At 41.4% G+C, this 16,390-nt stretch overlaps 1 long non-coding RNA gene across 1 annotated transcript; it reads left to right on the top strand.

Moving 5' to 3' along the window:
* Positions 1 to 355: 355 nt before the first annotated feature.
* Positions 356 to 14,116, top strand: LOC133388385 (uncharacterized). Its single transcript, XR_009763777.1, has 5 exons — positions 356 to 447; positions 6,751 to 6,804; positions 7,526 to 7,592; positions 8,184 to 8,304; positions 13,736 to 14,116. It is a non-coding gene; the product is annotated as an uncharacterized LOC133388385 (long non-coding RNA).
* Positions 14,117 to 16,390: the final 2,274 nt, after the last annotated feature.

The raw sequence follows: 16,390 nt of genomic DNA, 5'->3' as shown, positions 1-16,390 counted from the left end.
ATATCAAGGAACAAAGGCCAAACTTTTAACCCTAGTTTTATGGGGGGAAAGCCCAGCAACAGCCAGGAATTAATTAGCCAATCAGAGAGCTTTCTGCTTATGACATTTTCTAGAGCTTTCACTCCTAACAGTTGCACAGTTTCTCCAACCTTCTCAGGCCTATGGCCTTGAGATACCTGTCTCAAGCTGATGAGCACGTGTTCTCACCAACTAATTAACTGGATTCAGCTGTGAGAACTGTCAGTCTCACAACCTGCTAGAGGCCCTCATTCAGGCAAGATGTTTTCCCCACAATTCCTTGTCACAGAACAGTCTTTATTAGCAAACATTAGCAAAACCAGACTTTCTTTACAGGGGGCATCACAGAAAAGGCCTTGCTCCTTGTACCCATCTGCTTTTGCCAGTCAGCATCTCAGCAGAGCCTCCAGCATAGATCTTAGTGTGCAGGTAAGCTGGTATGGGGGCTGCTAGCTCCTAAGGTAAACTGGTCTCAAACCATTCAGTGCATACCAACACTATGAGTGCTATTCATAAAAGAAGAGAGGTTCTCTGGTAGGCAAGGATAGATGATAGATAGATCCATTTATTTACATTATGATTTGCAAGACATTTTCTGCCTACATATGCAGTGCACCCTCATTGCACTCACAATCAAACCTAACTTATGATTTCTTGAGCCATTTTCTCTATCAGATCTAAGGATAATACTGCATGAAATGCCAAGCAGCTACAAAAGATTTTTTTTAAAATTCATGCCTGTGTGTGTTTATCACTCATAGCCAGAGAGGATCTGACTTATTTCATTCTCAATACATTTTTGTAAATAGAAATGGCCTTGGGAAACTCAATAAACATTTCTGGATGGCCAGAGTCCAATTCAGCCCTGCCCTAAACTGTCAAGCTAAAATACACACAACTAAACTTACATAGCCACCTGTATATTTGATTTCCCATGACTCAATGTCATTTTATAAAATGCAATACTCAACAATATCACAGTGGCAGCATGTACTGAATATAATAAAAACTTCAAAATTACAAGGCTCAGACCATAAAATGAGCTTAGTTTTTTCTGGTCAGGAAATCACACAATAGTTTGGGGTATGAACTGGCATTTTTGATGCAGAGACTAAGGGCTCATCCAGATGACTGCAAAATGTGTGACATGCCCACTATGTGTGTTCATTATTTTTCGGACGTCCAAATGACGTCTCACGCTGTTACGCATTTTCACGGGTTAAATCCGCTCCATGCAATACCGGCAAAAATGCGATTTGCTGTTTAAAATTGGGAATAATCCGCTGTGCCTTCAGGAGGTAGGATGCAATACCGCGGACTTTACAGCTGATGGGTAGTTCTTGGGCGTTTCCCCTTGCCCCTTCTCCTCATTCCAGCCAATCACATATCTGCACTTTTGCGCATGTGTGAGAATAAGCCCGGGAAAATTGAACCAATCATCGCAATGGTGGGGTGTTGGGGGGGGGTCTGCAACTACTGCGCAGATGCATTTTATTTTTTGCCAGCCTGCAAACTGGGCGGCCGCTGTGAGTGAGATCTGCAATGCACAGCAAGCAGAAAGGGGCTGCTGGTCGGTTTCACGCCTGCCTCCCGAAAGCTTTGCTGGGGTTTTTGTTTCAAATCATTTTGCGGAGGGAAGGAAAGGGAGAAGGAGGGGTGTGTGAATGAAATTGACAAAGCTTTCCAGAGGCAGGTGTGAAACTGACCAGCAGCCCCTTTCTTGTTTGTATTTGCGATATTACGCTTAACGAATGTATGCTTTTCTGTCTTTATGGATATTTAAGGAGATACACATGCTGGCAATTGCACTTATTTCTCCAAAAAAGCAAGAAACGTGTCAACCCCCCTCCTTCTCCCTTTCCTTCCCTCCGCAAAATGATTTGAAACAAAAACCCCAGCGAGTAGAATGAAATTGACAAAGCTTTCTGGAGGCAGGCATGAAACCGACCAGCAGTATTTGCGATATTAGGCTTAAATGTATGTATGCTTTTCTGCCTTTATGGATATTTAAGGAGATACACACACTGGCAATTGCACTTATTTCTCCAAAAAAGCAAGAAACGTGTCACCCCCCCTCCTTCTCCCTTTCCTTCCCTGGCGAAATGATTTGAAGCAAAAACCCCAACAAGTAGAATGAAATTGACAAAGCTTTCCAGAGGCAGGCTGAAACCGACCACCCTCCTCCTTCTCCCTTTCCTTCCGCTGGGATAACTCCTTTACAGCCATATTGTGCTTCGTTGCAAAGGGGGAGAGGAGCATACGTCATTTTTTGCTGACCAACTGGTTGATAGGGGGAGGTTTTAGAGGCGGAGCTTGGAAAAAGCAAAAAGAATGTAGGGGTCTTACCCCTGCGTGTGCGGGTGCAAAAAAGCATTTTTTTTAATTGGGAAAGAGTGAACTAAAAGGCAAAGTGAGGACTGTCAGATGACAAACCGAATATGGAAACCGTGGATTATCCCGCTCCGTTTGGATAAGCCCTTAAAACATACTTTAACCATACTTTATTTTAAGGAATGACCCAAACTTGGAGAAAGTCCCATTGCCTTAGCCAAGGATCCATATAGTATGTACAGAGAAGGAAGAATCACTCATGCACCTAACCAGTGCTTCCCCCCCTTCCCCCCCTTTTTGGTAAAAAATGAGGTGCTGGTAGCATTCATATCTTGATAAAACTGTTGTGGGTGCCAGCACTGTATGGACAGCAAAAAAAAAAGAGATGGTGGTACTCTATACAAAGGAGTACCATCATAAAAGAAAGGACTGCACCTAATCTTGATTCGTGTAATGGCAATGCTGATATACAAATTTCACTGCTGGCAGAAACTGGCATGGAGTCTAAGTAGCAACTTGCAATTTCCATGGTAAAATCTGCTGCTTCAGCAACAATAAATAAAGCTCTGACTAGTGCTGTGCCTTGCCACATTCACATATAGCTTTCTTGGATCTGGTGTTGAGAGGCTGAAATGCAATAAATGAGGGAGCTGGAAGAACTGGTGCAGAAAGCATGTGGATCCCTTAATTAGCCATCCGCGATGCTTGAGATAGTATAATGGCTCAACGTCGCTGTGGTCATTACAAGGAACACAGGAAACTGCCTTATAGTGAGTCAGACCATTGGTCCATCTAGCTCAGTTTTGTCTACACTGACTGGCAGCAGCTCTCCAGAATTTCTGACAGGGGTCTCTCCCAGTCCTACCTGGAGATGTCAGGGATTGAACCTGGGACCTTCTGCATGCAAAGCAGCTGCTCTGCCACTGAGCTATGGCTCATCCCTACTAGTTATATATGTGCATCTTTTTAACACAAGAATATCCAGACATTATTATGAAACATACATATTGCAAAGCTCATTATCTCCTCTATGTGATATGCACCTGATAGTCACATGCAACCATTCTGACATTTCTTTTAAAAAGTCTATCTTATTGATCTATTTTCTGTTTCTCCAGAGGCCTGGAGAGAGTTTTGCAATGGATGAGGGTGAAGAAATGGAATCTTAATCCAGACAAGATGAAAGTGCTGGCAGTACGAACATTTGCTGATTTGGATGGAGTTTTTTCAAACAGTCTTGGCTGTGGTTACAGTCCCCCGATGGGAGTTGTAGTCAACAATATCTGAACTAGGCAAAGGGTGCTTGTCTTCAGACTGTATCTGCTCTACAGTTATATTGATGTTACACTCGTTTGTCTGCCATGCCTTCTTCGATAGGAGGAATGGGGAACTTGTAACCCTTCTGATATCATTAGACTACAACTCCCATCATCCCTGACAATTGGCAATACTGGCTAATGAGAACTTGAGTCCAATCACTTCTGGATGGACACAGGTTCCCCAACCCTACTTTGAAGAATCCCTTGAATTGTAGCAGCGATGGTACTGAGGACTCTCTAGTCCCAAACGCTCTCACAGAACTACAGTTCCCAATATTCTATGGGAAGAGGAAATTACTATTAAACCAGTTTATATCTGTGAAGTAAATGTATCCTTTAGAGATCTACTTTCTCAGCCACAATTCCATCTTCTTTATTGCCATCTAGCCAACAGAGCACTCCCCCCAATGCCATCAGTAATTGCAACAGCATCAAGCATGTTTTTCACAGTGTAAGAGATCTGATCATCCAGAATACCACACTGTTATGCACTCTGTCCTTGAAAGGTCTTATTTGTGTATTGACATCACCTCATGGTGAAGAGTTGCTGCAATAATTCCATTTATGGCACAGATTGTACGTTATTCCTGTTTACAAACTATTCGCTTCCAAAACAGCCCACAATGTTTGCTTTATTCTGGGGTGTGGAAGAATACATAACCAGTACACTTTGGAATATGTACCTTCAATATTTAAAACAAAACAAATATAGTGTCAGTGTTAAAACATTTCCTCCTGTCACCCTCTTGTCTTCCTCATCTCTTTTCTAATATAGAACAAAAACATCAAATCATCTTGTATGCCTTGAATATTAGCAACAGGACTGCAGGCACCAAATCAGGGAAGGGGAATCTATGGCCCTCCATAAATTGCTGGACCACAGTTCTCATAATCCCTGACCATTGGCTATGGTTCCTGGGGCTGATGGGAGTTGGAGTCCAACAACACTGGAGGGCAACAGGTTCCTCATTCCCGCACTAACTGCTCAAGAGGAATGTGTTACTTCCAGCCCCACATCTACTACCCAATTAATGTGATGGCTGTATAATAATTTTAGTTACCTATCTCCTGGAGTCTGGAATATTTTAAATTACACATATCTGTATTTTGCAGATGTTCCTCTGCTGACATCATACCTAGGAAAGGGTTTTGTTTTGTTTTTTAAAAGGAAGCTTACATCATCACATAGCAAATAAAGATGATACACAACCAACTTTCTGTACTAAATAATGAAGTACACATAAAATACAACATGCATCATTGGTTAAATTTCTAAAAATGAGCAGTGGAAGGCTAAAGCCTGCCTGACATTATCGTCCAATACACAGACATGTGTAATCCCCATTCTGCAGCCCACACCAGCCCATCTGATCATTGCAATCTCAAATTTTGAACATGGTTGTACTAGGTCATAGAAAAAGATCTTCCTTCATTTTTAATTCATATGTTTTAGAGAAAGAAATTTTTTTTTTACTGCTTCTGTCCTGCAGTAGGATGGCCACTTAAGCACTGCCAAAAGTGGGAAAATGTATCACCCCAAAATGAAAAGCAACTTCAAGGCCCCTAATCTTCCTTCTTATTTTTAAACCTGACTTAGGTCAGACAGCGCACGCATGCACACACACACACACTTTTGAAAAATAAAAAGGTGGATTCACATTGCAAAAATGTTCAAAACAGCCAGTATTTCAGTATTATACATAGTTCAAGCCAACCCCCCCCCCCGAAAAGAAATTAAAGGAACAAAAAAAAAAATAGTATTGAACAAATTGCCAACATTTGATTGCAACATTTGTAGGGAAGAAGGATGCCTGCATATGTATATCTACAGAGTATATATAAGCAGAAATCATCAGTACTAGCTCCATTCCTTATTAATCTATCTGTGAAAGATTTATATTAAAACCTTTTCCAGAATATATTAAAATTATGGTTTCTTTATGTACTATTTTTGGGGCTTTGAATTTTAAGGCAGATGGCCAGGGTTCCAATCAACAGAATGAGCATGAGGGCCCCAAATGGATCAGGGCCACATTCTGAAGTAAGGGAGGCAATAATTATCATCTTAAAAAGGTGGGGACTATAAGACCATCAGGTCTAAAATTACCTAACAGCATTGCTGGACCTTTGGTAATGTTGGGGTTTTTTTTCCACTGATCTCGTTTCTCTACATTTAACAGCAATCATAAATGTGGAGATTAAGCAGATGAAGCATATCCTATCCAGAGCTTGGAAAAGTTACTTTTTTGAACTACAACTCCCATGAGCCCCAGCCAGTGGCTGGGGCTCATGGGAGTTGTAGTTCAAAAAAGTAACTTTTCCAAGCTCTGCCTGTAACTTCATCTATGTCCTACAGAAAGCCCAAGAGCAGAACCACTAAAAAAAAAACGGCAAACCTAGCAACTATCCTCTTTCTGGCAGAGCATTAACAAATGAAAGTTTAAATCTATACACTTGTAAACGTCTCATATGATTTTGGATTTGTTTCAACACTTATATTTTTAATTAAGTCGCATCTTTAGAACTCTTTTCATAAGCCAGTGATATGGTGATGTAACTGTGCAGCTGCATGTTTATTGTACAATAAATGTATCTTGTAGAAATTGTTAAATTAGGAAATTACCTGAGTATGGACAAAGAAAAAAATAGTAGTAGTGCTAAAACTACATTGCATGTACACAGTACAAGGCCTGTGGAATAGCATTTAGCCAAAAATAATGCATTTGAAATAAGTAGGTATTAAATTCTTAGAAAATATATGAAAACTTCAAACCTATTTTGTGCAGAATATCACCATTGCTTCCATTTTACAAACAGGAAGTTGAAGCCCGGAGCCAGCAAAATACTGTCGATGGGAGTTCATGGTTCTAAACTTAGGATTTGAATCCAGGCCTTCCAGAGACAATATTATGTTCATTCAGTAGTACAGAGTGCATAAAAGATCCAGAATAAGGAAGAATCTGGTTTGAGAGCCTGAAATAATAGTAGTGAACCTGTTAACACCATTTTAATATAGCCATAAGCCCAGTCTTGTAAATATGACCACAGAAATCACTGGCCTGATTTTTATTTATTTTTTTAGTCTTAGTCTGCAATGCCGTGCTGGGTTCCAGAGGAGGGGCAGTATGGAACACAGGTGAGCCCCTAACAACGAGTGACACAGTTGTGGCAATGGGCTGACATTTGTGAATAAGCCTTACTGTGGCAAGAGCTTGTGTGCCATCATTATAAACCAGGGAAGGGAACCTGTGGCCCTTCAGATGTTGTTGGACTCCATCAGTCCCAGCAGCTTAGCCAGAGGTCAAGAATAATAGAAGATGGACTCCAACGACATTTGGAGGGTCTTTTATAAGCCCTTCTTAAATGCCTCTCAGTTAGTTAGCAAACAAAACTGAGTATCTCTGTCTTTTGTATCTCTACCTGTCTTCCTCTGTTTCTCTTCAAGTTGTCTCACTGGCTTCCAGCAACAGATAGAAATCTTGCACAAAAAGCTTTTTACCTGGTGAAAACAAGATTAAGCAAGACAAGGTTATTGCTAGCAAATTATTTTATTTCCCTTGACGATAACTTTATATATTTCCTGCTGAAAGCTTAGCATAGCTCAGACATTGTGTGATTAATAATTCTAGTATTCAGCCAAGTTGTGGTTTTTATTTTTTCCTTGTGAGTTGTAGGGAGCTAGCAGTTCAGATTGCTCATGCCTTGCATATTTTTACATATTTCCACACCACTCCAAACATGTGGTACACTTTATGTTTATCAGGATTTGCTTCCTTCTGAATTCTAGCAGGCAGACCAAAGAAAGAATTTGAAAAATCCTGCCTTACACTTTTTCTGTTTTGTTTGCCTCACCCTAGTCTTTGAGCAGTAGTACTATCTGCTCTGAGAACTGTCTGTGGCAGAGTTGACTTCTTCTGAGAGGACGTGAGTAAGCACTTTTTTGTCAAAGTGCATTTTAACAGCATGCTAAACTGAGGGGGGGCCCCACCAAGTTTTGTTTTAATTGTTAGCTAAACTCCGTTGTCGAATATGGAGTGAAGATTTACTCAGGAGAAACTGATCCACCTGGGAACTGGCTCCATCTGACTGACTCAGGAGGACTGTGCATTGAAAAAGATGTGAAAAGTCTATTTCATGTAGGGGAGGCACCAAATTATGTGTGTTCCCAGTTATTATCTCAGCTTCACACAGTACCTTTTCTAAAAATAAGGGGCAGAGGTGGCAGAAAGAGACAAAGAGAACACAGAGTAGATAGCTGAATCTGCCCACTTTGGTTTCTCTCAGTATTTCGTTTTTCCAGAGTTAAATTCTATATGCCATATTTTCACATCAGTTTGAGATTTTATCAAAAGCTGCATGAAAACTTTTTTTGTGCACATTTCTTCTGATGTACATATTTTTATATGCAATTTTGCCTGATATATACATTTTTCTGCAAGAAATTTCCCTGAATGTAATGCATTTTTGCACATTATCTTCACTAATTTTTGCATATTTGTGTATGATTTCCCTTAGCATGGATGGGCTTTGTGTGCATTTTCTGGTTGGAAGACTGCATCGCAAAATTCTGGGAAATGCGAACTTTGAAGGATAGCTGCGTTTTGGTTTGTGTATTAGTTTCGGAAGTGGAAAATAGGTAGGTTTGTATCAAAATGCAAACTGAACAAATCCCCCCCATCTCTCATATCAAGTCTCACATCTGTCTCCAGTTCTATTATTCCTCATTGGCTTTCATCAGATGGTTGATGCTACAGTAGTCAGGTGGTGATCACAACACAGTTCCTTTACCATTTCTGATTTCACATATGCCTTGCAGTCCCCAGCAGCTTCATCATGCAGATTCTATTATCTAGCTAACTAGCAGTGCCATAATAATTAGTAACTTCTGTGCCTGGGACAGACTCTTCATTCTTCTTTCACCCACCAGTCCCAGTACTGTATTGGACCAGAGAGATCTGGGCTAAACTCTCTTTAGTCAAAAGGCTCACTTGGTGATCTTGGGCTAGTAGCACTCCTTCACCTAATTCACAGGTAGGGTTGCCAGGTAAGAAGCATCCCAAACCCTGAGATTTAAGGGGCATGCCTGAGTGATGTCACAGGGGTAGGCCCTAGTAATGTCATTAAGCATGATACATTAAGTTAACCACAGTTGCTGGAGCATACCACTCAAACACAAAAAATTCTCTGAATGGAAATTAAGATAGAAATTTCAGCTAAAAGAGGGTGTTCCCAGATCCAGCTGAAGTGATGGGATCATTCCTTCTCAACTGCTTAGGGGGCCTGGATAGGGACCATTTAATCTAGCCTACTTGTTTCTGGCAAGAAGGGTTTGAGTGCCCTCAGGCCAGGCCAGTCACCAGAAGGCCACTGTAGGAAAAAGGGAGCCTAGTATTGTGGAGATGTTAGATGGATGCGCCTAAAGGCTGCAATTCTAAGCACACTTACTAAGGGACTAAACCACATAGAACTCAACAGGACTTACTTCTGAATAGATATGGTTTGGATTGAGCTGTTGGTAAGCTTTGACTAGAGATCCTCTGCAAAGATATCCATATCAAAGCAGGGTTGTCAACCCCCTGCCTGCCTTTTAACATGGCTGCTCCAAACTTCTTGACTTGACCCTTCACTACAGAGAGAGGTTTGAGAAATGAGTAAGAGTTAAGAAGATTCTCTACCTTTTCTGCCTACCCTGTGGGCTCCTATAAACTCTCTTTGATAGCCAATCTCATTCCAGTGAGTAAAACTGACAAGGAGAAAACACACATGGTTTGATCAACCTTCACACGCAGTAGCTTGGGAACAACAGCAATAGAAGCCACACTTCCCAGTATGTGAATTCTCTTTTACCACTGTTAGGCAATAAACAAACCATAATGCAACCAACAAGGTGCATCATCAGTGGGTTTAAGGAGATTGAGCTGAGCGCATGGAACCACTACTGTTGCTCCTATGGATGTAAGGGAGTGAGTTCAGAGGTAAATGGAATGCAAAAAGAAAAAGACAGTGTTGTTTTCCTAAATGCAATACCATACCAACCACAACAAGATTCCTATGAGAAAGGCAGAAAACTCAGCATCCCAGAACCAGTCAGGTTTCCTACCCGAAACTAAAAAAATCATGGCAGCCAGTCAGCCAAGGTCACAGAAATCCCCATGTAGCAAACCTGACCCAGGGGCTGCAGTTAATGCAGACTGCTGTGGCATGATTGCTGACATGCGTGAGACCCTATCAGTACATAATACCTCTGCTATGAAATCTGTACTGGTTGCCAATTTGCTACCAGGCTAAGTTCAAGGTGTGGTTTCCCTGTTAGGGGTACCACATAGTACTTGTTCTGCTCTTGTAATAAATGGATCCTTTAATGTGGCAGCACCTATACTTTGGAACTCCCTGCCTATTGACATTAAGTAGACATCTTCATTGTACTCTTGTTGGCACCTGCTAAAAACATTTTTGTTTAGGCAAGCCTATGCAGGCATGTAGAAGCTAATACGTTTTTAATCTGTTTTTAACTCATTGTAAGTTTTATTATTTAGAATGTTTTTAAATGCCTGTCTTTAACTGTTTTTGCCAATAATTTGCTGTTTTAATTCCTTCTGTAAACCACTTTGAGGTTTTTTACAATAAAGCAGTATATAAATGTTATAAATAAAATACATAAATACATTTCAGAGTCACTGTGACCCTTGGGTCTCTTTCCTCTTTCAGTAACAAAGGAATCTGCCTTATACTGACTCAGGCCATTTGGTACCATCTAGCTGAATATTAATGACATGGACTAGCATTGGCTCTCCAGGATTCCACCCAATAGTCTTTTCCAGAGATTGGATTTTTGACCTTTGAATGCAAAACATGTGTCCTACCACTGAGCTATAGCCCTTCCTCTGTTTAAAAAAAATCTTTTAAAATTGTTCTTTACAATTCACTAATGCATGCACAGCACACCTAGGGGAGATCCACACTATTCAATTAAAGCACATCTGAAGTACATGAATCCCACCACAGAATCATGGGAACTATGTGAGGGGAAAACTATACTTCCCAAGACTCTTTAGGGAAAGTCATGTGTTTTAAATGCGAGTTGGATGTGCTTTAAATGTATTGTGTGGATCTACTTAATAAACTTTGCTTGCATGTAAATCATTTTAATTAAGTTTTAAAAATGGAAATCAGCTACACAGTTTACTGGATGACTACTCACCATCTCTCTGCCTAATCTGCCCCTCAGAGTGGAAACAACAGAGGGGGACCATGACCACCCCAAGCAAGAAGGGCACACTTAAAATGTAGAGGAAATAATAAAAAGTACAACTATAGTGTGAAATCAGATACTTATTGGGACACAGTATGAAGAAATATTTATATAAGCATGACTATCAAAGATATTTATTTTTACACAACCTGTAACAATATTTATAGTGTAATCCTATGCATGTTTACTCAGAAGCAAGTCCCAATGTATTCAATGGGGCTTACTCAAACCAGGAAGCATGCACAGGACTGCAACCTCAAGTGATAAGGAACTTAACTCACCCAACCGAAAATTCAGAATCATGCCACTTTAACCTGTTTTGCAGCTATTTTATACTTGTTTTCTGGTTATTGGATTTTAAAGGGATTTATTTCTTGTTGTGAGCTGCCTTGGTTTTGAATGAGCAACCCTACCACACAGGGTTGTTGGAAAGATTCCATACACACACACACACACTGGAGATGTAAAAATACATACACCCCATGTAATAGTTTATTATCAAAACCAGTTGGCCATTGCAGAACATTTAAAAACAAAAACAAAATCAGTATTAATTTCCTACAAAATAAAAGCAGTGATACCTAAGCCCTGTTTAATTGCTTTAAAATAGGATTGGAGGGGGAAAGAAATATACAACACAATCCTTTGCTATGTTCACTCAAAAGTTCCATTGATTTAAAGCAGAATCCGAACCATATCTACTCAAAAGTAAGTCCATCTGAATTCAATGGGGTTTATTACCAGTTTATGGGAATACCATTGCAGCTTTACTCCCAGAAAAGCGAATATAGGATTAAAGTTTCATATTGGGAAGGTTTTGAAAACAGGCTATGAATTAAACAAATAAATTGCCCTCTTCAACAGCCCAGGAAAATTTAAACAAGTTGCATGTATACTTTTTTAACATTTCTGTTCAAAAATTATTTGAAAGATAAAATGTATAACATGCTATTATAGATAGAAAAGAGTAGAGAATCTTCTTACTCATTTCTCAGACCTCATTCTAAAGTGAAGGGTCAAATCTGTAAAGAAATTTGGAGCAGACATGTTAAAAGGTAGGGGCAGGGCGTTCCAGGCAGGGGGTTGCCAACCCTACTTGGATATGGATATATTTGCAGACGATCCCTAGTCAAGCTTTACCAACAACACAATCCAAACCATATCTACTAAGAAGTAGTCCTGTTGAGTTCTATGGAGCTTAGTCCCTTAGTAAGTATGTTTAGAATTGCAGCCTTTGGGGGCATCCATCTTTACTCCTGACTGCTCCCATCTAACATCTTCACAACATTAGGCTCCATTCTTCCTACAATGGCCTTCTGGTGACTGGACTGGCCTGAGGGCACTTAAACCTTTTTTGCCAGAAGCAAGTTGGCTAGATTAAATGTACCCTACCCAGGCTCCATCTTTTAGCTAAGATTTCTATCTTAATTTCCAATCAGATAAATGTTTTTGTTTGAATTGTATGTGCCAAGCAACTGTGGTTTATGCTTAATGACATCACTTGGGCCCGTCCCAGTGACATCATTTGGTCCCGTGTCATGACATCTCTCAGGACTACCCCTATGACATCACTAGAACTTGTCCCCCAAATCTCAGGGTTTGGGATGCTTCTGACCTGGGAAGCCTAGCTTAGATGTAATAGTTAGAACACACATACAGTATATGTACAAATTAGCTTTAAATTGGTTTAGGCCTGTGGTATAGATAATCCACAGTGGAAGCTGGTCCATGAGGGCAAAGGGAGCACTGCGCCACCAACCTCAGTCTGCCCTCAGCCAGTCACCCTCTGCCTACTGTCCTACTTACCACCAGGCAGGGGGTGGCTCTGCCTCTCATTGACTCCTCCTTCTCCTGATCTCCCTGTCTTCTGCCCCAACAGTCCCAATGGGCACCAGCCACCATTGTAAATATGCCTGCAAAAGGCCTTGGGTGTGAGCAACATTAGTAACAGGAATATTGGAATAATGAGCCAACAATGCTCAAAATACACCCAAGCTGCTGCTGCATTTTATCTTAAGCTGATATCCCACATTTTAGGAATTATCATATGGAATCAGTCAGTAGCAGCATGTGCGGTGGAGCGGAGCTGTCCTCCCAGCACCAGCATCACTGCTGCCCACTTCAGTGGCGATAGGGCTGGGTGGGGCAGTGGTGAGGCCAGGGCTGAATGACTTCATTGGCAGACCCATCGTAGCCAATCTGGCACCCCTGCCAGTGCAAATACACTGGCCCGGCCTCATCACCTCCCCACCCCACCCCACCCCACTCCTCTCCAGGTAAGCAGCACCAGCCACCACATATGCCGCTACTGGAATTAGGTTCTGGTAGACTGGTCTGAGGACACATGATACAGCAATCTGGCTGAAGATCTTGGTATGGACACTATCTGGATGGAAGTCCACCTTAGGTTCCTTGGAGGGAACAAAGGATATAAATGTAAAAACTAAAAAATTATGATACTTTTGTTAGACTATTTAATTATACATCACTTTGATTTATGACCTTGGCCATCCATGCCACTCAATCAGTAAGAGCTTCACTGTGTGTATATTTTAAGTGTTCTGTCTAAAGCTCAGCTGACATTGGATTGTGCTTATAAAACAAACGTAAGTCAGTTTTGATGACATACACTTGAATGTGTGTATTTTCTTACTACAGATATTTCATCCAAACCATAATTTCGGTATATAGCAGATTTTTTCAGTTTGAAACTTCTATAGGAAAAATTCAAGCAGGTGTTAATTATTTAACTAACACGTTGGCTTGAAGGTAGAATTCCTACAAGTTAAATAAAATGTTGCTGATTTTTTTACAGTGTGAAGACTACACACACACATTCTACTTGGCAGGATGGTATGCTTGCATGGTCTTCTCCCTCAAACAGTTCTAGAGGGATTTTTCTACGATGACTTTGGTCTACAACCCAACAAGTTACAACTACACACATCAACATAATGCACATTTGTGCTTGTAGCATCATTTTTTTAAAAAATGTGCTGAAAAATTAAAACTGCTTTGTGTTACTCATCTCTGTGGAATTTAGCAGGAAAGCTTGTGAAGCTAAAAACTAGGCAGTTTTTTATATTTGTTGTTTATTCATTGTTTGTTTAGATTGTTAATATTTCTGTACAGTGCAATCACAATACAAATTCAAGCCATAAGCAGCCTTACTATGTATGACAGAAAGCACATAATTATTTGATGTACATTGTTTAGATTTTTTAAAACAATTAAGCAGTGTATGATTTTTTTCTAAATAAATTAAATAACTATATAGCCATTGTGGTCTAATGGGGAGGCCTGGGAGGCCTAATAAAGCCTATGGGCCGGAGGTTCCCCAGGAAATCCATTAGAGAGTTGGACTATGACTAGGGAGTACTGAGTTCAAGTCCCCATTCAGCTATAACCCTTGCCTTAGGCCAGTCATTATGTCTCAGCCTGACCTATCGCACAAGGTGGTTTTAAAGATAAAATGTGTGTGGGGAGGAACTTTTTACATTGCCCTTCATTGCAGGGTAATCATGTTAACACTTTATTATACAGCCACAAGAGCAGCTGTATGCTATAGTCAGCGTGGATTTTTCGCGTTCTGCAATGTTAAATTGAAAATACCCTCATGCCGTTCTGATACTTCGCATAAGCTCATTTCAAAACAAAACCTTACAAAATTTATAGTCCTGAACTCAGAAACGCTTGCTTAACAGCCCTCTAAATTTTCATGGTGACACACAAAACATTAAGAGAGAATCGAGAGTTCAAAGTGTAAAAAGAGAAAGAAACCAGAACCCTTTTGGACTTTTTTCTGTCAGAGTTCTCATAATCTGTTGAAATTAATTAAAAATCAGCCATGTTCACAGAGGACCTGTAATCCTATTACTAACCTTGCCCCATACTCTGACCTTCATTGTCTGCAGTTTAAAAGTTTAAAAAATGCCTGGCTGATTTTTAATTAATTTAAGAAATTTTGGCTTGAACTCAATGATATTGTCGGGCATGCTCAGTAAGAACCAACTGTGAGTGTTCTAAAAGCCAGACTCACAGCTGCTTGGCTTGCCTAATAAGGGGGCCACGCCCACACCAGACTTTGATTTCACATGAGACAGTTATGGCTTCCCTCAGGGAATCCTGGAAAGTGTGGTTTGTGAAGGGTTCTGAGAGGAGACTCCTATTCCACTGAGAGAGATCCAGTGGCCAGGCTGGTTTAACAGTCAGCCACTCTGATTGAAGCTCTGTGAGTGGAACAGGGCATCTCATAGCAATGCTCAGTATCCTTCACTAACTACACATCCCAGGATTCTTTGGGAGAAGCCATGACTGCCTAAAGTGAAATAACAGTCTGGTGTGGTTGTGGCCAGGGACTACTTCAGTTTAAATTTGAGTGGGAGGCTATATGTGCCTGCTGTAGAATATAAAGGTGGAGGAAACCCTGAAAAAATGATACTGTGCACAATGTTTTCCTTTTGGAAAGGAAATGGGCTTCCCCTCTGCCCAGTGCCCACCTATCCAATCTCCTCCCCTCTCCTTGCCCTCCCCTCCCTGCACTCCCCCCCGTCCCCTCCCCCAGGTCAGTTTCACCTATCCTTAGAGTGATTACACAGGAGTAAATCCCACTGAACTCAAAAAGGGTGCAAATGATCAAACCTGCCCTCCCCTCCTTCTCCCTTCTATCCCCTCCCTCTTGCCCCTTCCCTCTCCCTTCCTTCACCCCTCCCTTCCCCTCCCCTGTCCCCTTCCAATCGCCTCCTTCGTCCTCCTTCCCCTCTCCCTCCTCCCCCCCATGGTCAGTTTTACCTATCCTAGGACTATGACCTGGGAGACCAGGGTTCAAATCTCCACACAGCCATGAAGTTCACTGGGTGACCTTGGGCCAGTCACTGCCTCTCAGCCTCAGAGCAAGGCAATGGTAAACCATTTCTGAATACTGCTTACCATGAAAACCCTATTCATAGGGTCACCATAAGTTGGAATCCACTTGAAGGCATTCCATTTCATTTTCAAGCATGATTGCACGAGAGTAAATCCCACTGAACTCAATAAGTATGCAGATTATCAAACCTGCCCTCCCCTCCTCCTCCCTCTCATCACCTCCATTTTGCCCCTTCCCTCCCCCTTCCTTCACCCCTCCCCTCCCCTTCCAATCCCTCCGTCCCCCTCCCACCCCTTCTGCTCCCCTCTCCCCCTTCTTCCTTCCCTCTACTCTCCCTTCCACCTCCTCCTCCCCCATGGTCAGTTTTACCTATCCTAGCCATGACTGCACAGGAGTAAATCCCAGTGAACTCAATAAGCATGCAAATGATCAGACCTGCCTTTCCCCTCCTTCCCCTCTCCTCTCCCTTCCTCCTCCCTTCTTCCTCTCCTCCCCTCTTCCTTCTTCCTCCTCCCCTGCCCACTCCAGCCCTCTCTCCCCATGGTCAGTTTTACCTATCCTAATCATGTTTGCATGGGAGTAAATCCCACTGAACTCAATAAA

Source organism: Rhineura floridana, chromosome 7 (assembly GCF_030035675.1).
Source record: "Rhineura floridana isolate rRhiFlo1 chromosome 7, rRhiFlo1.hap2, whole genome shotgun sequence".
In the NCBI taxonomy this organism is placed as follows: Eukaryota; Metazoa; Chordata; class Lepidosauria; order Squamata; family Rhineuridae; genus Rhineura; species Rhineura floridana.
This window is presented reverse-complemented; position numbering and strand designations above follow the sequence as displayed.